Raw genomic sequence first — 26,463 nt, forward strand, 5'->3', positions numbered from 1 at the left:
AATAATTATCAACTATTTTAAATTGAAAAATCCTTCACATGCCTCATTAAATTCAGTCAGTGCTTGCCTAACGAATGCTCTAGTTTGTCCATAAGATATTAAAAGTTGTGTATTGAAACTGATATGGGACTAATGCAGGAATTTATACTTATTCCTTGATACAACCATACTCAGCAAGTGCAGTGATACTGTTTAGAGTGACACTGAGCTTACCTTTCACTGCTGTAATGAATTGAGCTCTTAGGGCCTTATATATCAAGGGGTTAAGCTGTTACAAATTGCTGTAGAGTACCACTGCAAAAGCTTAGGGTCTGCACAGTCTCCTGCAACCCACCTATACAGTACTGTAAATGGACCAAACATAAAGTCTTGAACTGTGTTGTTGTTGAACTTCTCTGTTTTTCTAAAAAGAAACATTTTCCCCACATTCTATATATTACGCAGAAAGACTGGCCCTGAAATGCAGACGTGGTGTCAAGATATGCGTGCAACTAAATTGGTAAATAAGTATGAATTAATGAGCCTTGGCAATCAATAATTGAACTTAATTGGTTCTTCTTGGATTTTGCGCATTCATCTTCTTGTGCACTGTTCTATACCACCCTGCACCTAAATCCTCTAGCAAGCAACTCAGAAGGGGGAGTGGCCAGGGGAGGAGCATGGGCATTCCAAAATGTTGCACGCTCTGTTATAGGATAGTGCCATTTACGTGCTGAAATGCCATGAGTTGGGAGCTGGCAATTACACCAGGTTCCAGCTGGCATGAATTCTAGCACTCAGCTTTAGGCACGGGAATCCGCTCTAAGCGTTATTCTGTTAAGCACGCTCATCTCAAAGGCTGCTTTATAGAGTAGGACTTAGTGAAGCTTCTTGAGTAACATTCATAGAATTACCTCCCCAAGTGTGAAGGATGTCTAATTTTAGTTATTTGGTGCCATGCAAAAATTAGCCCAAATCTTAGGAATAGATAAATGATGAACCTAAACTGATGGAGTGTTTTGAATTTTAGGAATGATCTGGTTCCAGTGCTTTGGGGTGTGTACGGAGAATGTGTGATGGAGGGAGACAGATTGATAGGCACAAGAAATAGTGAAGGTTGGTAGAATTAGATCTCAGTCTGAGAATGAGGTCACATATCAAGTAATAAGGAGCGAGACTGGGATGGATTTTGACATGCATAGAAGTTTGAAAAGTACGGGGAGCCAGTGCAATATCTACAGAGAAGAAATCGAGTGCTTATAATGAGACAGACATAAAAGGAGTGTGTTAGTTGAGTTCCAAGTGGTCTGGAGTGGCTGTGAAGCTGAGTCTGGGAGGGAAGCCAAGATGCGATTAGCATGTTCAAATCTGAAGAGAAAAAGCAATGAAAAAAATCTGTAGTGTTTAGAGACTGTTAATGCTGCAGTTTATGAACAGACAGTACCCCTTTGCACCGCCGATTCCTGGACCAGGCATCTTCTCTCTATAAATAGTCTCTTTTATACACTTTGGTATATTCATTTGCCTTGAAAATCGACTTCATAAATATACTTATGAGCCTGGTGTCAATGACATCCATACTGGGATCGTGTATTCAAAAGAAAGGTCCATCAAGGCCAGGGATAATGTATTCAACAAGATAATATTCCAAATTATCCACACCGGCATAGGAATTTCACATATGGGCATGTGTTATCAGCAGAATACTCTGATTTTGCATCTTCTGATATTCATCACACATGCACCTGTCTTCTATATGGCAGGTGCAGTTTCATAAGGACCCTGCTTAAATGTGTGCTAGATGGATTCATTTTGTGATTTTCAGTACAAGGCCTGCATTTTTTAATCCGGGTATACTCTCGAGATTATACTCTGAAGTATGAGACATTTTGTTCCATATTCACATTAAATATATGAATACCTTGAGATGGAAAATAAAATTAGTGCCACCTAAAAATGCCCCAATTAATTCTGATCCATTTGACCACACTATTGAGTGGCATCATTGGAAATAATTTATTTTGAATGTTATGTTTGGTATCAACATCTGAAAAATATCTTCAACCTGAGATTGGAATAACTCGGGTTTCTTAATTCCTCTTTTTTTCCTTTTAGAAAAGCACCAGTTTAGTTTGTAGTTTCATTGCTGTGGTGATGTATTTACAGCCAAATAATTTCAGTAACACATTAGCAGCCTGTTCATCTCTTACGAGCTTCTTCTTTTTAAACCATTTAATGTTGATGAGACAAAGTCACTTTGTTTGTGAAAGATGGTTAGAATCTAGGCTTTCAGATTCCCAAATAAATATCTACTGTTCGTAGTTGAACCTTTACCAAGGTCTTCAGAGACAAGTTATATAAAACTAAAGTAGGTGGTTTTATAATGCAACAGAAAGCAAAACAAAAGAAAAGAAAAATAATCATTAAAAAAACCATCAATGCACACTTAGGCATACCAGCTTCTTACTAGCCCCAAGGCAGACTAGCATAATGAGTCAAGAAACATGAAGGGCAAGGGAAAGCACTTTGTTTATTTTGGAAATCAGGGCCTGTGCTGAGATCTTTTGACTATCAGAAATGACCTTATTCAAGGTGAGTCAACAGAGAAGGCTTAGCAGTGCACCTCTTCTGATGGCTGGTGGTTGTATGTGGTGAGCATAGACAGATGGTTATCTTAACTGGTAATCTGATAGGGTGTAGCTTTCCAAAACAGATGTCAGAACATCTTGTCAGTACCCTGAAGAAGGAATCTCTGCTCACCCTTAATGTTGCAAAGAATGAGTCTGATAATAAACTCTCAAGTAGATGTTTGTTGGGTTTTGATATTTTATCTTCACCTATTTCGAATGGACTTCTTTCTGCTATGAGACTACCTTCTTCCCCTAGTGACTCTTTACCAGTAAGAATAACAATGAATCAGTGGCGTTCCTAGGGGAGCTGACACCCAGGGCGGATCGCCGATGCGCCTTGCCCCCCGGGTGCAGCGCCCCCCCCCCCCGGAACAGTGCGATGCCCCCCCGGCGAAAGAACCCCCCGGGTGCACGCCGCTGGGGGGGGGATGCCGCACGCCTGCCGGCTCTTCGTTTTCATGCTCACTCTGCCCTGGAACAGGAAGTAACCTGTTCCGGGGCCAAGGGAGCATGAAAACGAAGAGCCAACAGGCACGCGGCACACCCCCAGAGGCGTGCACCCGGGGCGGACCGCCCCCACTGCCCCCCCTTGGTATGCCACTGCAATGAATAAAGTGTTGGATCTGAATAAGTAACTTTATTCTACTGTCATTTCTAGCGTTTCTGAAGGCATGTTTGCAGTTTATTGGAAAGAGGCAAGTCAGAGCCCTGTTGAAGAAACATAATCTTGATCCGTCAGTCACTATCTGTTATTGACCTGTGTTTAACCTTCTATTTATATCAAAAACATAGGCGGTCGGTGGCCCAACTGTTTGGGGAGGCTAAAGAGGGCGGGGTTATGGGTGGCGCCAGGGGCGGGGCTTACATCCATAATTGTCTGACAACACAGAAAAAACAAAAATAAAAGTAAAATAGTCGCAATTAATACTTTTAACAATTCAACATCAGATCCTCCATATATTATAAAACCATGTCTGACAAACAAACTAAAATTGAGCAGGTCTATAGAGAATCTCCTTGTGTTGCGATGGGGAGGAAGGGAAAGGAGGAAAGGGAGGGAAGAACAAAGGAAGGAGAGAGGGAGGAGACGCAGGACCCATGGTAATTACGGTTTTTATTTTTTTACCATGGAAGCAAGGTTTTTTACCACTTCCGTGGGGCAGTAAAAAGTTTTGCTCCTGCACCCACGATAAACCTTGGCAAACAAAAAATGTTACCGTGGATTTCCCGTGGCTTACCATAAGTCCCCCTGTCATTCTCTACTTCCTGCTGCCTTCTTGCCCTTTGATTCTCACAGATCATGCAGATAGGTAGCACACAGTCTGGGGAGGGGGGCGGAAGGGAAGAGAGATGCAGTCTCTAACAGCCTTCTCCCCTCCACCCCTGTGGCAGGCAGGCGCAGCACACAGTCTGGGGGTGGGGAGGGGGAGGAGGACAAGAAGGAATAGAGATGCAATTACACAGGCATTTCTCTTCTGTCCTGTCCTCCCCCCTCCCCCATATTGTGTGCAGCCCGCTATGAACTGTTTGCCTCAGCAGTTGGCTGAAACACTAAGATAATGTATAGTGTGTTTAATATATATGGTGAATGCATTTTGCTGTTCTTGTTCTTATGGTTATTTATTAATTAATATGATATTATCATTTTAAGCTTTCCCTGCTTCCTTTATTTTTAATCACACATTTAATCATGATTAAAAATTATAATCGAAATGCAGCCCTATTTGCCACCCTCCATTGGTTACTAGTAATTACTTGAATTAAGTGCAACATTTTTGATTCTTGTTTCCCCAGTAATTATGTATAAAATGCACCAGTTTATCTTTCTGGTTTGCTAGTGCCAAATGTTGTGGTGTCATGGTTGTTAAGGTTGGACCTGAGGTTATTAAGTGTGCTATCACCTAAATAGTTTATCAGATAATCTGTTTATAGTTATGTGGCACATGCGCTATGTAACTCTGTGCCTAGAGAACTAAAACCAGAGACTGACTACCTGTGCTTTAAAGTCAGACTGAAGGCCTGGTTGTTTTCAAGAAGCAGCTAGATAGTTGTAGGCAGCAAATGAAGGGAATTGGCACTGTTTTATGTGTATATTGATACATGTGAGGTGTGTGGTGTGGGTAATTTTAATGGGATTATGTTACCAGTGGGATATTTTGATTTTATTGTTTGGATTGTTCTTAATTTGGGTAATTGTTTTGATATACTAAATAATATAACTAGCCTGGGTGTCCATTTGAAATATGTTATAGATAATAAATTAAATTAAACTAAACTAAACTAACAGAAGAGGAAGCTAAACCAAGTAAGAACCTTGTAGGAACGTACATGGAAATCATGTTCAGTAGTTTTGGGGTCATTTTTGGACTGTCTTTCCCCTGATTTTTGGATATTTTTTTGTTTCACAGTTTTGTATTAAAAAAAGTTTTTACAATTCTTAAATGGACAGTAATTCATGGATTATTGTGCATTAAATTGATGTAGCTTGTGCTACATTTTGTTTTTGGAATTCTAATGAAATGAATGCACTTCAATGAATGCACATCACTAGAACATTTAAAGAGTCCTAGCCAGACTTTTGACGAGAGACCCGATCACAAAATGGGAGAACTTCATGAAGCTGTTAAGGAAAGTGGAAAAATGACTCTTTTTTCTGTATTTGAGGGGGAAAATCATTTGTTCTGTGATGACAGTAATTTTGATATTCACTTTAATTCTAGTCTGGTAAGGGTTTCTTTATTAACTTGTTCCTAAAGTGAAGATTTGGTTCTGTTTTTCGGTGAAACAGTGATATCCCTTGACAGCAGCAATATCTGCATAGAAATTGCAGCGTTACATCTTACAAGTTGGGTCTGTCATTCGATGTGTTTTGGAGGTTGTGGGGGAGGGAAACTTTATGTTATCAGCCCTTTAATGACCTGTTTCTCTGGTCTGTTGGTTTTCAGTTTCACAACAGGCCTTTACCCTCCTTGGAGAGGGCTTCAGCAAGGAATAAGCCCCGCACTGGAGGAAATTATTACTGAAGCCTAACAACCCAACAATACTGTCCCAAACTTAAAATGTTGACACTGAATATTGGGTCTCACCATGTGGCACCACTGATGTCAACCTATTATACGAAGAGACAGATACTTCATTTGCATAAATTTTAAGGGTCCAAAGGTATTTTGCTCACTAATGATAGGCAAAACCAAGCCATTTAGTACATAAGTACATAAGTGTTGCCATACTGGGACATCAAGTACAGTATCCTGTTTCCAGTAGTGGCCAATCCAGGTCACAAGTACCTGGCAAGATCCCAAAATAGTACAATACATTTTATGCTGCCTATCTCAGAAATAATAATCAAAAACTAGAAAAAATGGCACCACTCCAACCTAATCTTTTTGAAACATACACAACCAATGGTGGAATTATCTTTCTTCTTAGAGAGCATCGGGCCGCTAATGTGTAGGCTAATGCTCCTGGGATCCTCTTAAAGGAGAAGATGCAGGTGAAGGTCAGAATCTCCTATCATATCCTCAGCCTTGACGAGTGGTTCTTTGCTCTCCATAATTTGAAATCTGTTAAAGGTATTCTTGACTTTGACGCATTGCATACTTTGCTTCATGCACTTGTCGGTTTGCGGTTAAATTGCTGGGCTCCCCAATTTTGAAATAAAGCACCTTCAGACACTCCAAAATTCCACGGCCCGGATACTGTGTTTGGCTAGGCAAGGGGACCATGTTACCCCCCGCTTAAAATACTACATTGGCTTCCTATATATTTCAGAATTCAGTTTAAAATTCTTACCCTGTCCCATAAAGTGATTCATACTGGTCTTTCAGAATATCTGGCAAAATTAACCATTCCTTTTGCACCTGTGCATTGTCTGCATTCTATGAACGATCATATACTGGTTCTACCAAATCCAAGGCAGGCTTATTGAGAGGTTACAAGAAAGAGCGCCTTTTATTATATGGCCCCTGGCAGAGGCTGTGGATATGAAAATTGTATCTGAATTCATGAAAGCTTGGGACAAGTACATAGAATCTCTAAGGGGTCCTTTTACAAAGCTGCGGTAAAAAGTGCCCTGTAATAATGTGAGTGCGTCTTTTAGGCATATTCTGGACCATTTTTTTACCACTTTTGGGAAAAAGGCTATATTTTAATGGGCCATGAAATGGGCCGGTGCTAATATTAAAACTAGGTTTTTTTCTATGTGAAAAACTGGTTTTATATACAGGAAAGAGCTTTTAATGAAATTGTGCATCCACATACATAGGTGCAAAGAATAGCCATAGAAAGGGCACACCTACTTTTGTGCAATCTGCACGTAGCCATCCTAGGAGTGTAGTTTGGGCGGGTCAGAGGCAGATTTGTGATGGATGTGTGCATTTCATAAAATAAGCATGTAAACCCGTGGAGTACACAACCAAAGTTATGCCTTTACACACCGCTGCTGCTGGGTCAGAGAGCCTATTTTAGAAAAGGCATATCGGTCGCTTTTGTGAAGCTGCATTTTGGAACTTCTCACCTAGATGCACTGTTAAAAAAAAAAAAAAACTACCCTGTTAGCCTCTGACGTGGTATTTTCATTTATGTGCTGTTCCTTCAGATCATTGCTAATCTTCATGCCATTATCATCTACAGCTCTGTCTGCTCTGTAAAGCTGATGCATTTTCTCAGTCTTGTTTTCTGTTTTAGTACCTCCCTGTCTATTCCACAGAGAGCACTGATTTATAGAAACCATTTGCTTGAGGAGAGGGCTGTTGTACAGTAACACCCCCATCAAATTGAACCATGTGACCCACAGGACTTCTTTATACATATGGTCATTTTGGAAGGGAGTGAGCAATTGCTTCTTTGCAATTTGAACTATGATAAGTTTTGGAACACATCCAACATGAATTTCTTTTTGGCTTGTATTTTTGCTTACTGGTCGAAAGTACCAAAACTGCTTGCACAAATTTGTTAACGTAGTATAAATCAAGAAATGATCATAAGAGGGACAACTGTGCCCATAGTAATAATAAAATAGCATATTATAGGAAACCAATTTCAGCATAAGAGGAGTGGAGGAGTAGCCTAATGGTTAGAGCTACTGGCTGGGAACCAGGGAAGCCAGGATCCATGCCACTCTGACACTGTATGATCTTGTATAAGTCAGTTGATCCTCCATTGCTTCAGGTACAGATTAGGGCCTGATGTAATAAACTGTGCTGTCCTTTAGTGCTGCAGTTTATTGTTGATTTTTCCTTGATCACATTTGTCTTGATGCAGTTTTAGTGTAGAAAATCCACTAAAGAGTAGCATATGTTCAGCTTGGGTCTGAAGTAAACCTCCTATGTGGTAGCAGTAGGCTCATGTGAGTTGAAATGCTTTACTTCACCTCAGAGGACTTGTGGCCCAAGTGGGTCTGGTAGCCATCCTTTATCCTGAGGCTACCTGGTCCAGGGCATCCTTGATCCAGATACCCTAAGCCACTGGCCAAGGCACTCCTGGATTTGGCACCCAGCACAGGGAGGCCCTTGACTAGAGAGCCTGCAATACAACTGGACCTGTGTGGACCAATAATACTTACCCAGTCTGAATAATGGCAACTACTAATCCTTTGTGGTGCATTGGAATGAACCACTAGGAGTCAGTCTGCCATAGAAAGACAGCACTTCTGTGGCAGCTACCAGGATTTCAATGGTTGTTAGTGGAGGAGTGCTCCTACCCAGTTGGTGCCATTATTCAAAATTCTGCCCAAATTCCTCTGACAATAGTCTCATGGCATTTTGCTAAGGGTCAGTCTTCCAAATAACAAAGAATTCCCTTAAATGGCAGTTTGATTCTACCATAGGATGCTAGGGGATCTGGGTTGCTCTTGCCTCTCCTCCCCCATACTAACTGCTAGTAGATGTTGGGGGAGGGGAGTCAGGGCATAAAAGGATTCCTATTTGGTGGTGATCAGGGGATCGGTGGGTGGGTGCTTACTGGTGAGGGGGGGAGGGACATTGGCTTGGCAGGTTGTTTTATACACCACTGGACCCTGTAAAGCATAGAAGGCCTGAGTTTGGGACTCCTATTTTTGCATTACTGCAGCTAGGAGCATGTGATGTGGGCGGTCAGTATGCATGGGGGAACTCGATATATGGGTGAGAATAATAGGAACTGGACAGTAGAAAATTAAAGGAGTGGGAGTCGAAATTGAAGGGGGCATGCAATGAAGCTACAAAGTAGTAAATTTAAAACTAATCAGAGAAAATGTTTCTTCACTCAATGTTCAATTAAACTCGGGAATTCGTTGCCAGAGAATGCAGTAAAAGCAGTTAGCTTAGTGGGGTTTAAAAAAGGTTTGGATGGCTTCCTAAAGGAAAAGTTCATAGACCATTGTTAAAATAGACTTGGGGAAAATCCACTGCTTATTTCTAGGATAAGCAGCATAAAATGTATTGTACTTTTTTGGGATCTTGTACTTTTTCAGGATCTTGACGAGTACTTGTGACCTGGATTGGCCACTGTTGGAAACAGGTCGCTGGGCTTGATGGACTTTCGGTCTATCCCAGTATTGCAATAATTATGTACTTATAAAGGTTTGGTGTACCAACTCCACAGCCCTGGTGATAGTGAGTGCTCATCAGATGGTAGGTATGTACAATATTTCCTTAGAATTACAATTAATTATGTTATAAAGAAAATTGGCCAGTTCTTGTGTTTTGGAAAGCAAATTAAAGGTAGCATGCACTTGAGACAGGAATCTAAAGAAGCTTTTATGCCCAGCAGAACTGAAATCAAGAATTAATATAGAAAACAATATGGATAATTTGTAACATGAGTCTTGTAAAATTGTGAAATTACAGTACGTTGCAGACAGATAGGTATAGTATATCCATTGGACAATTAGATATATAAATTACAGTATTTCACCATATATGCTCCGAATTCTATAAAAAGCACGAAGAATTGCATGTGGAAATTTGGGTGCACACAATTTAATTGCATATTGAGCTAATTAGCACCAATAATTGACTTTTTAACATGCAATTATTGGCACTCAGATTTAATTGATATATACATGCATAAATTCAGGCACAGGCTCCGCACCTAAATTTTATGTGCAAATCAAAAAAGGGGGTGTGGAAATGGGAGGGTCACAGCCGGATCAGGGGTGTTTCTTTAAGTAACACATGTAGCTAGGAAATAAGGGCATCTGCACCAAAATTTACATGCGGGTGTTTGCACCATGTTTTAGTTGGTGCAAATGGCCATACCTAAAGTTAGGCATGATTCCCGGGTGTCAGTGCTATTCTATAAATCACACCTAAGTTTTAGTGCAATTTGTAGAATAGTGCTTTTTTCAGCGCCGGTTTTTTTTTGGGAGCACCATATATAGAATTTACCCCCATAGTGTATATTATTTATTGTCATTGTAATAAGGTATATGTAGGCAAAACTGCCTCCCAATTAAAAAGTTTGTTTGGTGGAACATATGTATGGTGTTCCTAAAGAGATGCATGATGTTTCAGTGCTCATCATGTTTTTTGAGTTGTGCTGCAGTGTGAGGGATCAGGTGACAGAGAATATATGTGGTCATGATTGTGGTAAAGCCCTGTACCATTTAGAAACATGTTGGATTTTTAGGGCCCTGTTTGCTAAGCTGCGTTATAGGCACATTAGCATATTTAACATGCATTAACCATGTACGCACGTTAATTGTGTACGTGCTTACAATATCGATATAGGCACCTACACGGTTAGCACGCGCACTAATTGTAGGTGCATTAAAAATGCTAACGCACCTTAGTAAACAGGGCCTTTAGATTGTACTCAATGGAACCATTTTGATTGAATGGAGAACTGGACTGTCTTTGAATGATGTGATTGATTTAGAGATGCACCAATGAACTTGTTGAACACTACTGACTGGTTTCTCTATTGTAGCACAGTGATTGGTTGCAGAGGATGTATAAGTGTGAATGGTGGTTCTGCATGCTCAAATTGAGCATTTGAGTGAGAAAATGACGGAACCAAGTATCGGCTGTTTAAAATCTAGTTCCATGAGGCAGCAGTAAGTGAAATGGGAGCCTTTGTCAGGCACACAGAATTGAATATTGTGATGAGTAAAAATGGTTATTTGAAGTTCTAAATTGTTACATGTTATTATGAGGAGTTTTTACGACTAGTGATTATAAGCAATTAGGCTAGTGATCTGGAAGAGTTCCAAGGTCTTTTCCCTCTTACCTTTAGTTGTAATGAATTACCAAAGTAATACATCCAGAAAAAATATGAGGAAATGCAAAAGGGAAAGTAAAAAAACACCCCCCCCCCCCAAAAAAAAAAAAAAAAAAAAAAAAGAACAGGCATAATCAATATCTATATACATGTCCACTTCATGGAGAACATGGGACAATTGAATGTGAACTAACTAAACAAGCAAAGCAGGCCAAGAAACAATCCTAATTGGCCGTGTTATATTGTCCCCACTTACTAGAAGAAGGAAGACAGTTTGCTTTGTCACGCATGTACCAGATCTTTCAGATAGAAATTTCTGCAATTGAAGAGGGTCAAAAGAGGACAAATGATCACCTTCCACTATGATAAGACAGGGAAATTTAAGGAAAAAGGAGCCCCCCCCCCCCCCCCGAGCCAAGACTTGAGGTCTCAGTTCTTTAAAACAAAAAACAAGAACTTTCTTCCGTAATTGTGTTGGCCTTGCTACATCTGGAATGATGTTGATTTTTTGAGCACAAAAGAAACATTTGTATTTACTTTTTTTTAGCAAAATAAAATGTTGAAAATGGCCCTGTCATAAATTCCAAAGAGATTAGTAAATATCATACTGAGATAAAACCAAACTATCTGGAAAAATAATATCCTACTGTACCTTTCTCAGATTGTCCCTCTGAGCGGATAATAAATATTACTTTACAAGGAATATATATCCACCTGAAGAGCCTCCCTCAAATAATGTTTTGAAGAGTTCTGTAGAAGCTGAAGTCCTGCCCAGGTCTGGTCAGGAAGTGCACAAAAATGGTGAAAGACTGTACATTGACATTATGAAGAATGACATTGGCATGTTTGCTTAAGGAATTAAATCAATCTGAGACAAAAGCGAAACTGCAAGAGTTTAAAATGGTGCTTACATCTGTGTGACTAAAGAATTAACCCAGTATGTGATGGCTACCCTAGAAGACATACTTTCCAAGCTTCAGTCTTCAGGAGAAGAAATCAACAAAAGGATTAGAGCCTCATGTTAGCCATTTGACAAAAGCTGAAGGAAGGCTAAGCAGTCGAGCTAGAAATTCAGAATGCTGCAAACTTCGTTTCAAAAAGATCAAATTAGGTGAAGCAGTATTAGGCTACGGAGGTGTCTGCAGCTGTAAAAGAGGGCCCTGTTTACTAAGGTGTGCCAGCGTTTTTAGCACACGCTAATGCTAGAGACACCCATAGGAATATATGGGTGTCTCTAGAATTAGCACACGCTTAAAACATTAGTTCACCTACTACTACTACTGCTTGACATTTCTATAGTGCTACTAGGTTTACGCAGCGCTGTACAGTTTAACAAAAAGGACAGTCCCTGCTCAAAGGAGCTTACAATCTAAAGGACGAAATGACAAGTTGGGGCAGTCTAGATTTCTTGAATAGTGGTTAGGTGCCAAAGGCGACATTGAAGAGATGGGCGTTGAGGAAGGATTTGAAGATGGGCAGGGAGGGGGCCTGGCGTATGGGCTCAGGGAGTTTGTTCCAGGCGTGGGGTGAGGTGAGGCAGAAAGGGCGGAGCCTGGAGTTGGCAGTGGTGGAGAAGGGTACTGAAAGGAGGGATTTGTCTTGAGAGCGGAGGTTACGGGTAGGAACGTAAGGGGAGATGAGGGTAGAGAGGTAAGGAGGGGCAGCAGATTGAGTGCATTTGTAGGTTAGAAGGAGAAGCTTGAACTGTATGCGGTATCTGATCGGAAGCCAGTGAAGTGACTTGAGGAGAGGGGTGATATGAGTATATCGGTTGAGGCGAAAGATAAGACGTGCGGCCGAGTTCTGGATGGACTGAAGGGGGGATAGATGGCTAAGTGGGAGGCCGGTGAGGAGTAGGTTGCAGTAGTCAAGGCGAGAGGTAATGAGAGAGTGGATGAGAGTTCGGGTGGTGTGCTCAGAGAGGAAAGGGCGAATTTTGCTAATGTTGTAGAGGAAGAAGCGACAGGTCTTGGCTATCTGCTGGATATGCGCAGAGAAGGAGAGGGAGGAGTCGAAGATGACTCCAAGGTTGCGGGCAGATGAGACAGGGACGATGAGGGTGTTGTCAACTGAGATAGAGAGTGGAGGGAGAGGAGAAGTGGGTTTGGGTGGGAAGACAATAAGCTCGGTCTTGGCCATGTTCAGTTTCAGGTGGCAGTTGGACATCCAGGCAGCAATGTCGGACAATACTTTGGCCTGGGTTTCCGCAGTGATGTCTGGTGTGGAGAGGTAAAGCTGGGTGTCATCAGCATAAAGATGATACTGGAAACCATGAGATGAGATCAGTGAGCCCAGGGTAGAGGTGTAGATTGAAAAAAGAAGGGGTCCAAGGACAGATCCTTGAGGAACTCCAACAGAGAGCGGGATGGGGGTGGAGGAAGAGCCATGAGAGTGTACTCTGAAGGTACGGTGGGAGAGATAAGAGGAAAACCAAGAGAGGACAGAGCCCTGGAACCCAAATGAGGACAGTGTGGCAAGAAGTAAATTGTGATTGACAGTGTCAAAAGCGGCAGATAGGTCAAGGAGGATAAGGATGGAGTAGTGACCTTTGGATTTGGCAAGGAACAGGTCATTGCAGACTTTAGATAGTGCCGTTTCAGTCGAGTGTAGGGGGCGAAAGCCGGATTGAAGCGGATCGAGGATGGCATGAGAAGAGAGAAAATCAAGGCAACGGCTGTGAACGGCGCGTTCAAGTATCTTGGAGAGAAAGGGTAGGAGGGAAATGGGGCGGTAGGGTCAAATGATGATTTTTTGAGCAGAGGTGTGACTACAGCATGCTTGAAGGTGTCAGGGACAGTTGCAGTGGAGAGAGAGAGGTTGAGGATATGACAGATGGAGGGGGGTGACAGTAGGAGAAATGGTGTTAAGTAAGTTGGTGGGGATGGGGTCCGAGGAACAGGTGGCTTAATAAACAGGGCCATTAATACCTTTAAGTGAAAAAATGGGTTCCTGAGGGTTTGGAGCTTTCTCCAACTGAGATATAATTTTAGGTTGAGAGAGCTAATGGAATTGGCATGTGCCAGAAAGAGACTGTGAAACCAAGAACGGCAATTGCACAATTGCATGAACTTGGAAGATCAGGTTCAATTGCTATCAGACTGCAGAAATAAGAGTGGCAGGGTTGAATGGAGATAAAATCCCATTGTTTCAAGATTATCTTGTATGTTGCAAAGCAGTAGCATAGCCAGCCCATTAGTTTTGGGTGGGCCTGAGCCCAAAGTGGGTAGGCATAATATTTTCTCTCTGCCCTCACCCTCACTGTCTCCCACTCTCTGCCCCTTCCCTGGCATTCCCCAACTCAAAATATATATATACCATAGGTGGCAGGGATCTCTAAACCCTCCTCTGTTGGCATTCTGCGGCAATGTCCGTGGGCCGCTACCCCCAGTACACCATGTATTCTCAGTTTCAAAGAACCAAACTCCCTGATATTTATCGCTATTTAACCGACCTGGAACAGCTGTTGTCAGTTAAATAGCCCTTAACTGGCTATCCACAAATATTCAGAACAGGGGCGTAACTATGTGGGGCTACGGGGGCATGGGCCCCCACAGATTACGCCCTGGCCCCCTCTACATTTGACCCCCCCCCCCCCCGCCCTCCCGCCGAATCAGGTACCTTGTTTGCTGGCGGGGGTCTCCAATCCCCAACAGCCGAAGAGTCCAGCCCCTGGGATGGAGAAAGTCATAGATGTTGCTTAAAGATGACTTCTGTCTATAGGTTCAGGGTCTGTGACTAGTACATGATCCCCAGCAGAGGACTGAGGCAACCTAGGTTGTCTAGGTAGAAAATGAGGCATTCGGGTGAGGATGTGCACAATTTCCTGGGTATTTGATAAACTGCATGCCAGGATGTGGGAAAATATATACTTGTAACTGCAGGCATGTACAACGAGAGCATCTGCTTTAGTATGAAACAAGTTCAAAAAAAGAACAACACTTGGGGGCTTTAAACTTGTAAGAGCTGAGTTTAAAAGAACTCTCGGGCTGATATTCAAAACCAATTATGTGTTCACTGGCAGTCAGTGAATGTGTAGTTTGTGTCTCTGTAGAATTTCATAAGTTACACAGATGGTATCAAATCATTTAAATTGCTAAATGGCTCAATACTATCCATATAATTGAGGGCCAGCTGTGGGCAATGTGCAGACAGCCCTAAAAATTACCCGATAACATTGGTATTCAGCCGCTAATTGGATAGGGCCAGTCAGTGTTTTCTCTAAGTTTTGGTGGCCCATGTATGCATGAAAACATTTTGTGCTCAAGTTTTCAGCCTGGACTCAATGTGTGTGGTATAGCTCATGTTCATTAGATTGTAAGCTCTTTTGAGCAGGGACTGTCCTTTTTTGTTAAACTGTACAGCGCTGCGTAACCCTAGTAGCGCTCTAGAAATGTTAAGTAGTAGTAGTTCACAGTAAAGAAAGCCAGCAATTATCTGTGTGCAGTTACTAGGCATGTACACTTTGACGTGTCTGTGTGTGCACAAATGCACACAGTTTGGAGGGAATGTGTATATTCAATGTTGCTACCTATACCAGATAGCTGTTAATATATGGATTAATTTAAGCTGCTGCCAGTGCTGGCTCAAGATTTGTTCTCCTAATTTTTTATATTTTTCAGATAATTGTAAGCAAGGGTAGACCCCTCAATCACTCGAACAGGTCCAAATGAGCAGTTAGCTGACATTCTTGCCTTGGAGCCGATGTAAATGCTTGTGTTTAGCTGGTGTGGTTGACAGTGTTTAGGCAAAATTCTGCTGCTATGGTTAAAATAAAACCAGAAACTCGGCACTGGTACCTGAATACTGTCAAGCGCTGAATATGCAGTTTCAGTGCCAGCCTGTTAGTACTGTCTGGTTAGCAGCGACCTGGGAAAAAGCCATCACTGATCCCTAGAAATCAATTATGAGAAGTCTGATTTTCTTTTTGGTATCTGAGAGGTATTTTTGACCTGTACTGGCCACTGTCAGACAGGATGCTGGGCTTGATGGTCTTGACTTAGCATGGCTTTTCTTATGTTCTTATGCTCTTATGCAAGTGTGTGGGCAGTAATTTGTAACTTAAGTGTGTGACACGTAAGATTTTGATATTGCTAAACTTGGTTGCAGTGGTAGCAGCGTTTGAGGCTATAATTTGGGGGTTTTTTTCTCTGAGAGATAATTGAGACTTGGAAGTAGGCACAAGTATTACTTAGAGACTTGAATCCAGATGAGCATATTGGAAATCTAATTTATAGGACACACAACAGTGGTGAGTTTTGTCTTCCAGGAAGGAGAATTAAGAACTGGGAAGATAACTGGTTTGCAGGTGTCAGATAAAGTCAGAAATTAACAGTGATATGAAGATCAGAAGTTGTACACACACACACACTACATAGCAGAGTTAATGTACAAACAGAAGAGATATGAACTCTTTGCTGCCAAATTTATTCTTAATCTTATTGAAGTGCTGGGAAATGTTGTTGCTTAATTATGGTTTTGCCTCTAGTTCCCCAGATCAGTAGTAAATTGTTTCTTTCATAATTATTCCATGAGGGATAAAATTAAGCCTGATTGTTGTTCATGACTGAAGCTTACTAGTCTTATTTGGACGAGAAAGGTAGAATCCACAACAGGAGGATGAATAGAGTAACCTTGATGGCAGATAAAGACCCGAATGGTCCATCCAGTCTGCCCAACATGATAAACTCATATAACATGGTATGATGTGATATAACATATGTATTCTTGATCTTAAGGGGGGTTTATGTAACAAAACATATATGGAGAGACTTGCTGACCTAAACATGTATACACTGGAGGAAAGGAGAAACAGAGACTTATGTGTTAGGCGGTGAGAGTCTGATAAGTACTGAGGGGGAGAGGGATCTTGGGGTGATAGTATCCGAGGATCTGAAGGCAACGAAACAGTGTGACAAGGCGGTGGCCATAGCGAGAAGGTTGCTAGGCTGTATAGAGAGAGGTGTGATCAGCAGAAGAAAGGAAGTGTTGATGCCCCTGTACAAGTCGTTGGTGAGGCCCTACCTGGAGTATTGTGTTCAGTTTTGGAGGCCGTACCTTGCGAAGGATGTTAAAAAAATGGAAGCGGTGCAAAGAAAAGCTACGAGAATGGTATGGGATTTGCGTTCCAAGACGTATGAGCAGAGACTTGCTGACCTGAACATGTATACCCTGGAGGAAAGGAGGAACAGGAGGTGATATGATACAGACGTTCAAATACTTGAAAGGTATTAATCCGCAAAAAAATCTTTTCCGGAGATGGGAAGGCGGTAGAACGAGAGGACATGAAATGAGATTGAAGGGGGGGGGGGGGGGGGGGCAGACTCAAAAAAGATGTCAGGAAGTATTTTTTCACGGAGAGGGTGGTGGATGCTTGGAATGCCCTCCCGCGGGAGGTGGTGGAGATGAAAACGGTAACGGAATTCAAACATGCGTGGGATATGCATAAAGGAATCCTGTGCAGTAGGAATGGATCCTCAGAAGCTTAGCCAAAATTGGGTGGCGGAGCAGGTGGGGGAAGAGAGGTTGATGGTTGGGAGGCGAGGATAGTGGAGGGCAGACTTATACGGTCTGTGCCAGAGCCGGTGATGGGAGGCGGGACGTGGTTGGGAGGCGGGAAATACTGCTGGGCAGACTTGTACGGTCTGTGCCCTGAACAAGGCAGGTAGAAATCAAGGTAAGGTATACACATATGAGTTTATCTTGTTGGGCAGACTGGATGGACCATGCAGGTCTTTTTCTGCCGTCATCTACTATGTTACTATGTTTCAAATATTTGAAAGATATTAATCCACAAACAAAACTTTTCCAGAGACAGGAAGGTGGTAGAACTAGAGGGCATGAATTGAAGTTGAAAGGGGGCCAACTCAGGAATAATGACAGGAAGTATTTTTTCACTGAGAGGGTGGTAGATTCCTGGAATGCCCTCCCACAGGAAGTGATAGAGATGAAAACTGTAAAGGAATTCAAAAATGCATGGGACAAACACAAAGGAATCCTGATTAGAAGGATTGGATCCAAGGAAATGTAGGGGAAATTAGGAAGGAAAGCCAGTGGTGGGCAGACCTCTACGGTCTGTGCCCTGATCGAGGCTGAATAGACTTAGATGGGCTGGAGTGGAGCTTTTCAGGGGCTATGATAACAACTTCAGAAATTTTAGTGCAAGGCCAGTGTCAGGCAGACTTCTGCAGTCTATGCCCTAAAAAAGTCAAGGATAAATCAAGATCAGGTATACATATGATGTACCACTTCATACCATATGTAATTTCCAGCCAAAAACCTTTTCAAGTCTGCCATAACATTCACCTTTCAGAAGGACAGTACTCCTAAGCACAAAGCAAAAGCAATAATGGAAGGTTTCAGCAAGAAGAAAATTTGTCCTGGAGTGACCCAGTCAATGCCAGACATGAATCCATTAGGAAATCTATGGTAAGATTTGAAGCCTGCTGTCCCCAGGTGACTTGAAAGTGCTTGAGTTCTTCTATCAAGAAAAATGGACAAAACCTGTACCATCCCACTGGATAGACACTTATCCTAAATGACTTGTGGCTTTTATTGTTTCATTTACAGGCAATAATACATTTTAAACTATATTTTTAAGGTACCATTGAAGGTTTCTGACATTTTGGTAAGAAGACTTCTAGAAGGCACTGTACATACTAAAAGCTATCTAAACAGACACCACTCTATCCAAATGTCTTTCGAGAAAGGCATGGCTTCAGAAGTGTTGCAAATATAGATTGTGATTGTGGAGATTTTATGGTGGGGAATGAACAGTGGTGATATATTCAGGAGGTATGCATGGGGTTTGTGTATATGGGACTGTGTTTGGAGATGTTAGGGTATATTTTTGGGTAAGGGGTGTGTTTGGGAGGTAGGAGAGCATGTAAATGTTCTGTTTTTGTATAGGCTGGTGTGGAGGCATAGGATTGGAGTATACTGGAGTATGTATGGAAGAGGTTTGGACTGTGTAAGGGTGGCACATGTATATGACTGCATATCTAGTGCTTTGAGGAGCGTGTGGGGATGGAGTGGAGTGGCAGTGTATGAGAGTGTTTTTGTAAGTGTAGGTCTGTGGAAGTGTGTGGGGGTGCATATGTGGAACCAGTGGCATAGCTACGGAGGGCCATGGGGGCCTGGGCCCCCCACATTGGCTCTGGGTCCCCCGGTATGGCTAGTGGGGTCCCCAACCCCCACCAGCTAAAGTGTTTGTCCCGCGCTGGTTTCGCATTGCCTGGCGCCCTGTCCTGCTTTCAGTCGCTGTGCGCACTCGTTGTAATGCCCAGTGACTGAAAACAGGACAGGGCGCCAGGCAATGTGAGACCAGTGCGGGACAAACACTTTAGCTGGTGGGGGTTGGGGACCCCCGCCAGCCAAGTTACCTTCGCAGTGGCAGTGGGGGGGGGGGGGAAGCAGAGGCAGGGGGGAGGAATTGGCGATGGGAGGGTGGCGACGGGGAGGCAGGGCAAAATGTGCCCCCCCAGTTTGGGCTCTGGCTCCCCCTGTCAAGGTTTGGCTACACCCATGTGGAGCTAGGGGGAAGAATATGTGCGTTCCTGTGTATGCACTTTTGGAGAAGTGTAGTTAGGTGACTTTTAATGGGCTACCTCTTTTGTGCTGTTCTAAAGTACCATTACTGGAACTTGTCTCTCTGCCATTCTTGTCACTTATGTTTTTAAACTCCTCAGGATTGGAATTTCCTCACCTATTGCACTTGTATAACTGCTTATAATCATTCGCTACTCCCTCTGTAACATACCAGCTTTTCTGTACAGTTCTGCTTATTCTCAGTGTCATAGAAAAATGTTTATAAAGGGACCCGTCTAATAGTCCCAGCTTTGGTTCCCAGTGCAGACTAGGACTGGGGGGGGGGGGGGGGCATTGCAAAGTCAGAGTTTCAGAATGAGCATCGGTGTGTGGTCCCAAATTGAGAACTGGCGCTACAGTAACTCGGGTAAATGAACTGAGAAGGAATCTAAAATAGATACCTTCCTCAAAGGTAGTTATAGTTGAACTAGGAAAAAAGGCCCGTTTTTGACACATATGAAACGGGCGCTAGCAAGGTTTTCCTCGGAGTGTGTGTGTTTTACAGAGTGTGTGTGAGAGTGAGTGCGTGATAGAGAGAGAGTGAATGTGTGAGTGTGTGTGACAGAGAGAGTGAGACTAGGTGCGAGAGTATGTGTGTGAGAATGAGAGTGTGGGCCAGGGCCCCCACTCCCAGTTCCAGGGTTCCCCCCTCCCTCCCAGTTGCAAGGTCGGCCCTCTCCCCCTCCCTCCCAGTTCCAAGGTTGTTGCCCCCCCTCTCCCCCCCTCCCCCCCCCAGCCACCCTGCGATTTTTAACTGCAAAATTAGGGAGCTGTGTAGTGTAATAAAACGCACCTGCAATGTTGTGAAGCTGACTCCGTGGCTTCACTGAAGTGATGGGTTCGTCAGATTCGTCAGTCTGTCACCATCTCTCTCAGCCCCGCCCTTGCGCCTCTGATAGGTCCGCTGCCCTCGACTTCATCATGTTTTGACCCGAGGGCGGGGCCGAGAGAGATGGTGACAGACTGACGAATCTGACGAACCTTACGAACCTTTCACTTCAGTGAAGCCACGGAGTCAGCTTCAGAACGTTGAAGGTGCTTTTTATTATAGTAGAGAAATTTATGATAACGCAGTCTGGTTCTGGTTCAGCTTGGAGCCTAAAGGAACCTGAACAAACTGTACAGGAAAAAAATACAGCTCTGGCAGTGGACATCTTTTCTGGTAGAAACTACTTATGTGAATCTGAGAAGGGAGTGCCTTGGACCCTTCAAACACCTCCATAACCATTGATATTCTGAATATGAATTATGCCCTAAACATGTTTTTTTTTTCCAGCTCAGGCATGATGGGCTACAGTTATATGCATGTCCCCGTCTTTGGGGAATTGAATGGAAAATGTTGCCATCTGTTTTACAGAATAAAATACAGTGCCTAAGACACAAACCTTGCATATTTAATTTTTAGAATGAATGACCATTCTGCACACTACCCCAGGCAAAACCTCAGACAAAGCTTGGTGCTTTTATGTGTTCACCGTGACACCTTGTACACATTCCAAGCTTTCTTTCTTCATTAGGTAGTTATTGTTGCTGTTATCTTTGTAATTCTTTGAAATAGACTGGCATGAGGTCCGCTCTGAACTAAGTTCTTGATAATTTAAAATGTTTTCAGGGACTGAACGATGCTGTACCCATTCCATTTTTGGAATATCCTTTATAAATGACAGCAGCTGATGCTAATCGTCCTTCTGTAAGGCAATTTGTGTCCACTAACCAGAGAAGAATATTGGGATAGGCGAAATAGAAGTCTTTTTAATAGTTACCGCAGCAACCATTATATAATGAATCCTTCTACAGGGCTTCCTTGTTTATCTGTGACATATGTTAGAGTGCTGATAGCTTCTCCTGGCTGCATTCTGCCTCTCAATGGATGACTTCAGCGTGCTTGATCCCCTTGTGAAATGCTACATCAGAATTCCACAGAATTCCTAACTCCTTGTCTTTCTGCATATCTGTTCAATCTGTTCTGCTAAAAAAAGAAGGACTTCCCTTGTTGAATTACGAATGGAGAACTTCAGAGAAAAGTGTACATATTTCAGGTTTTTCCATACCAAACACATTTCTGTGATGAATGGGGCCCCTAAGGGTATTCTGTTCATGATGTGTTCCCTAATAAGCCTTTTCTCCGACCATATAAATTACATCATGCTTTGTTATACCCGATTATAATATTTATCTGTCTCCAGTACTGAGCATATTTTATGAGTAACTAATGTATGTTGCAAATTACTTTTTAATTATTTTGTGACAGAAGTCACCTGATTAATAATGTACCTCTTTGTTTCTTTCGGCAGTAATGAGGGTGAACAGTTCATTATAAGTTTTAAAGATAAACTAGTTAATTTTTTAATACACAGAGTAGATGTAGTAACATTTTAGAGAGTAAGGTGTAACTTCATTTTTTTTTTGTTTCTGAAGTAAATAAAGCTGTCAGTTTTGTTCATGTTTTCAACAAAAATCAAGAGAAAAAAAAATGATAAACGTCTGCATTAATTTATGTTTCTTATTCTTTCCAACCCAACAGAAGTTGGAAAGAATTGTACAAAAGAATTTGAGAATGTCTGTCTGTCTGTCTGGCTGGGGGTGAAATAACTCTCCAAACATTTAATGGAATTGGATGAAATTAACAGAATGAGTTTGAAAATGAAGTCATAAGATCATAAGAATAGCTATACTGGGTCAGACCAATGGGCCATCTAGCCCAGTATCCTGCTTCCAGCAGTGGCCAATCCAGGTCACAAGTACCTGGCAGAAACCCAATTAGTAGCAACATTCCATGCTACCAATCCCAGGGCAAGCAGTGGCTTCCCCCATATCCAACTCAGTAACAGACTATGGACTTTTCCTCCAGGAACCTAGCCAAACCTTTTTTAAACCCAGATATGCAAGCAGCTATTACCATATCCTTCGGCGAGTTCCAGAGCTTAACTAGTCATTGAGTGAAAAAAAATATTTCCTCCTATTTATTTTAAAACCTCTACACTTGGGGCATCCTTGCTATACACCAGTGGTTCTCAATCTGTGTGTCATGAGCACCTGGGAGATGTGTTGCAGGACTGACATATATAGAGCCTTTTTTTTTTAAATTTTGAAAGGTTGTGGCAGGGTCTCTCTCTTCCATTCCTTTCCCTCCCGCCCGAGTCCGACTTCTATGCTCAGTCCTTCCTCAAACCCCCAGACCTCTTGCTCGTCTTCCCTCAGCCCCCTCCCTCCTACCCATGTGTGCTGCACTCCTCCCTCATTCTTCCCCTCCCCAATCCGACAAAACTCATTTCTTTGCCGGCAGCAGCACCCAGCACTTGCTGTCCAAGCCAGCCCGGTGCTTTTCCTCTGACACAACATCCTGTTTACACGTGGGCAGGGCGCAGCAGAGGAAAAGTACAGGGTCAAGTCAGGCAGCGTGTGCTGGCTGCAGCTACTAGTGAAGAAATGAGGTTTATCATACCAGGGCAGGGAGAGGATGAGGGAGAAGTGCTGCATACGCGGGTGGAAAGAAGGGTGATGAAGGGAGAGCAAGAGGTCTGAGGGGAGAAGAGGAATAAATGCTGAACTCATGGGTGGGAGGGAGTGGCTGGCTGGCTGAGGGGAGAAATGAAGAGGTTTGGAGGGCTGAGGGGAGAAGAGGAAGAAATGCTGGACTTGTTGGGGGATTGGCTGAGGGGAGAAGAGCATGAGGGCTTGGGGGAGAAGAGGAGTAAATGCTGGACTCACTGGGGGTGACTGAGGAGAGCAGAGCAGGAAGTCTGGGAGAAGAGGGAAGGTGCTGGACTCGTGGGGAGGGGTGGCACTAATAGTAGACGAGGGAGAGGTTTGTGGGGGCTGAGGGAAGAATATGGAAGGTACTGGACTCATAGGGGGGGATCTGAGAGGGAGAGGTGCTGGGCCTGAAGGGGAGAAGAGAGATGTTGGACCTGTGGAGGGGAGTTGGCAGGAGAGAGGGGGTAGTGCGAGGGCTCTGTTCTTTCTTGGTTTCTTCTTATCTCTCCCATCTCACTTTTAGTGTGGTGGATCATCCTCCACTTCTATCCCACTATCATTTGGTATACCTCAGGGTTCTGTCTTGGGACCTCTTCTTTTCTCCATCTATACTTCTTTCCTTGTGCTCTGATCTCCTTTCATGGTTTTCAGTATCACCCTTATGCTGATGACTCCCGGATATACCTCTCCACACCAGAAATTTCAGCAGGAATCCAGGCCCAAGTCTCAGCCTGCCTGTATGTTGTTGCTGCTTGGATGTCTCACCGCCATCTGAAACCAAACATGACCAAGACTGAGCTTCTTATCTTTCCCCCTAATCCCACCTCTCCTCTTCCCCCATTCTCTGTCTCAGCATTTTTCAACCGGTGTGCCACGGCAGACGGATTTTACTGACCTGATCCATATACAGTCCTTCAAACTGCACGTAACACAACTCGATGGTTTCCCAAATCCTTAAATCAGCTTCATCTGCAGGAGCGAAGCCACCCAGCCCCTCCCCCTTGCAGGGGTTCTGCGTCTCACTATCCAGTCCTCCAACCCTTATGTGCCGCTTCCTCCGTGCTTGCAGACCAGATGCAGCAAAGGTATAAAAAAGCCTGAGCTCTGAACCTGCCTTAAAGGCACAGATCCTACGGAAACGGGCAGTCAGGAACTTCCATTAAAGGACAAGCTCTAACATAATTCATTAAAACCTCTTCTTTTTTTTGTTTTTGGAGACTTTGACTTTAGTCATCTTTTCCCAGAGATGGTCACAAATATGCACTTAAATGCTTACTTCATGTGTGCACATTTATACCTGCTCGCAAGCCGCTATAAATGTTCATATAGTACATTTTAGATGCATAGATGCTATCAGGGGTGGCCCAAGGCAATCTGTCGCCTGAGGTGAGGGATGAGATGGTGTCCCCAGCACCCTGCCCCCCATCAGTCCAACATCTCTTCCTTTACACACTCTGTCTCTCCCAGCTTCCTCCCCACTTCCTCAGGCATAGTCTGGCATCTTCCCCTTTCTTCCTCAACTCCCTTCCCTGAGTCTACCTTACTATTTTGTTTTCCAAAAGTCATTGTTGACTGCGATTCCCATACACTGCTTGCTGCCATCACTGGCTACTTCTCTGTACTGTGGCCCACCTCTGAGGAAACGAGAAGTTACGTCAAGAGAGCTGGGCCACAGTACAGAGAAGAAGTCTGTGTGGAAAACAAAAAAAGAAGGTAGACTCGGAGAAGGGGGTTGAGCAAGAAATGGGGGAGAAGCCAGGCCATGGCTGGTGTGCGGGGGTGGAAGGAGAGAAGCCACTTTATAAGAGTGCCACCTGAGACCCCTGCCTCAGTTGGCCTAATGGTAGGGCTGCCCCTGCGTGCTATGTTGTCTTCATAGAATAGCCCCAAAATATCCCCTTACGTTGCCTTTCATCATAGGCAACCTGTTATAAAATTACATCCATATTAGATACATGGTAATACATATGCCAAAAATTTAACAAGTTTGAAATCTGTGAACAGTAGCACCACGTTTGAAGGCTGTGGGCCATACACCACAAACACAATCTCTTAAGAGAAAATCCCCACTCGACAGATCTTAATCACTGATCATTTGCACATTCATATTTCAATCGCCTTAAAAGCTAGAAATCAAAATATCTAAAGTAAAGAATGAGTCTTCGATTCATTCATCTTGTGCTCAGAGTGATAGAAGGGGTTGTGAAAAAGTTGGACTTGGAGTTTTGCAGCTGCCTTAGGAAATAAAACAAATTATAAGGGGAGTGAGGTTTGCAGGGGAATGGGAATTAGGGATAAGTGCATTCCCTCTGGATACCACACCCCTACAGTATAGTGCAATGTGGCCATTCAAGATCTTTTTGTTTTTAGTAGATAAGAAAAAAAAATATTCCTGTCACTTCCTAATTCTACCTCCAAAGTGCATTTGGAGGTAGATTTAGCAAGTGATAGGAATATATTTTTTTCTTATCTACTAAAAACAAAAAGATCTTGAATGGCCACATTGCACTATACTGTAGGGGTGTGGTGTCCAGAGGGAGGCTCCAATTTCTTTTCAGGAGAGCTGATAGGTGGCAATCCATGACTAAACTTTTAAACTAACAGATAACCAGAGACACAAAGAGCTCCTTTTACAAAGCGGCGGTTCCACTGAGTGCAAAGAAGCCCAATCAATTCCCGTGGATCTCTTCACATTCAGCGCACGCTAATTGGTAGTGCCACTTTGTAAAAGGAGCCCAAGGTAAACAGCTGTGTAACTTATAGGGATTATACCAATTACTCCTCTCCCCCATCCTTCACTAACAAAGTTCTAAACATTTCCCTTTTACCTTTTCCTTCTAGTCCAGTCCAGTGGCGTAGCTACGGGGGGCCACGGGGGCCTGAGCCCCCCCCCCAGATTGGCTGATGGGGGTCCCCAACCTCTGCCAGCGAAAGTGTTTGTCCCGTGCTGGTCTCACATTGCCTGGCACACTGTTCTGTTTTCAGTTGCTGTGTATGCTCAGTTTCATTAAAATGAGCGTGCACAGCGACTGAAAACACGACAAGGGCGCCTGCCAGGCAATGTGAGACCAGCACGGGACAAAGGCTTTAGCTGGCAGGGTTGGGGACCCCCGCCAGCCAGGGTACCTTTGTAGTGGCAGTGGGGGGCAAAGCGGCAGGGGGGCGGAAGTGGTGGCAGGAAGGCGATGGCAGGGCGGCAGGCCAAAATGTGCCCCCCCTCCTGTCGAGGTCTGGCTATGCTCCTAGTCCAGTTCTTAAACTGAAGTGTGTCCACACATTATTCCCAGCAGATGCAATCCTGAAGTGGTGAGAGATCAGGCATTCGGATATACTAGCAGTGTAGAGGTTTGCATTTCCCAATGAACCTCCTCTGCTGTTTTGTTTGCACATTGTTTTGGATTGAAAATGGACCTCCGAGGTCTGAATTATAAAATAGGGAAAAAAATTCCTTGGTAGTTGTGAATGAAGGCAAATAACTCTTGTACCTGATTTTGTAACTTGTTTTGAACTGGGATTTGGAAAAGGCTAGTCATAAATCCAAATGGAGTATGATCTGACCCATCGCACCCCTATTATTTATATAAGCATGAAGAGG

At 43.3% G+C, this 26,463-nt stretch overlaps 1 protein-coding gene across 5 annotated transcripts in view; it reads left to right on the forward strand.

The window, feature by feature from the left end:
- CDK14 (cyclin dependent kinase 14) overlaps nucleotides 1-26,463 on the forward strand; it is an 857,524-nt gene that overhangs the window by 323,391 nt on the left and 507,670 nt on the right. The window lies entirely within an intron of this gene.

Source organism: Microcaecilia unicolor, chromosome 1, assembly GCF_901765095.1.
Source record: "Microcaecilia unicolor chromosome 1, aMicUni1.1, whole genome shotgun sequence".
NCBI classification, from domain to species: domain Eukaryota; kingdom Metazoa; phylum Chordata; class Amphibia; order Gymnophiona; family Siphonopidae; genus Microcaecilia; species Microcaecilia unicolor.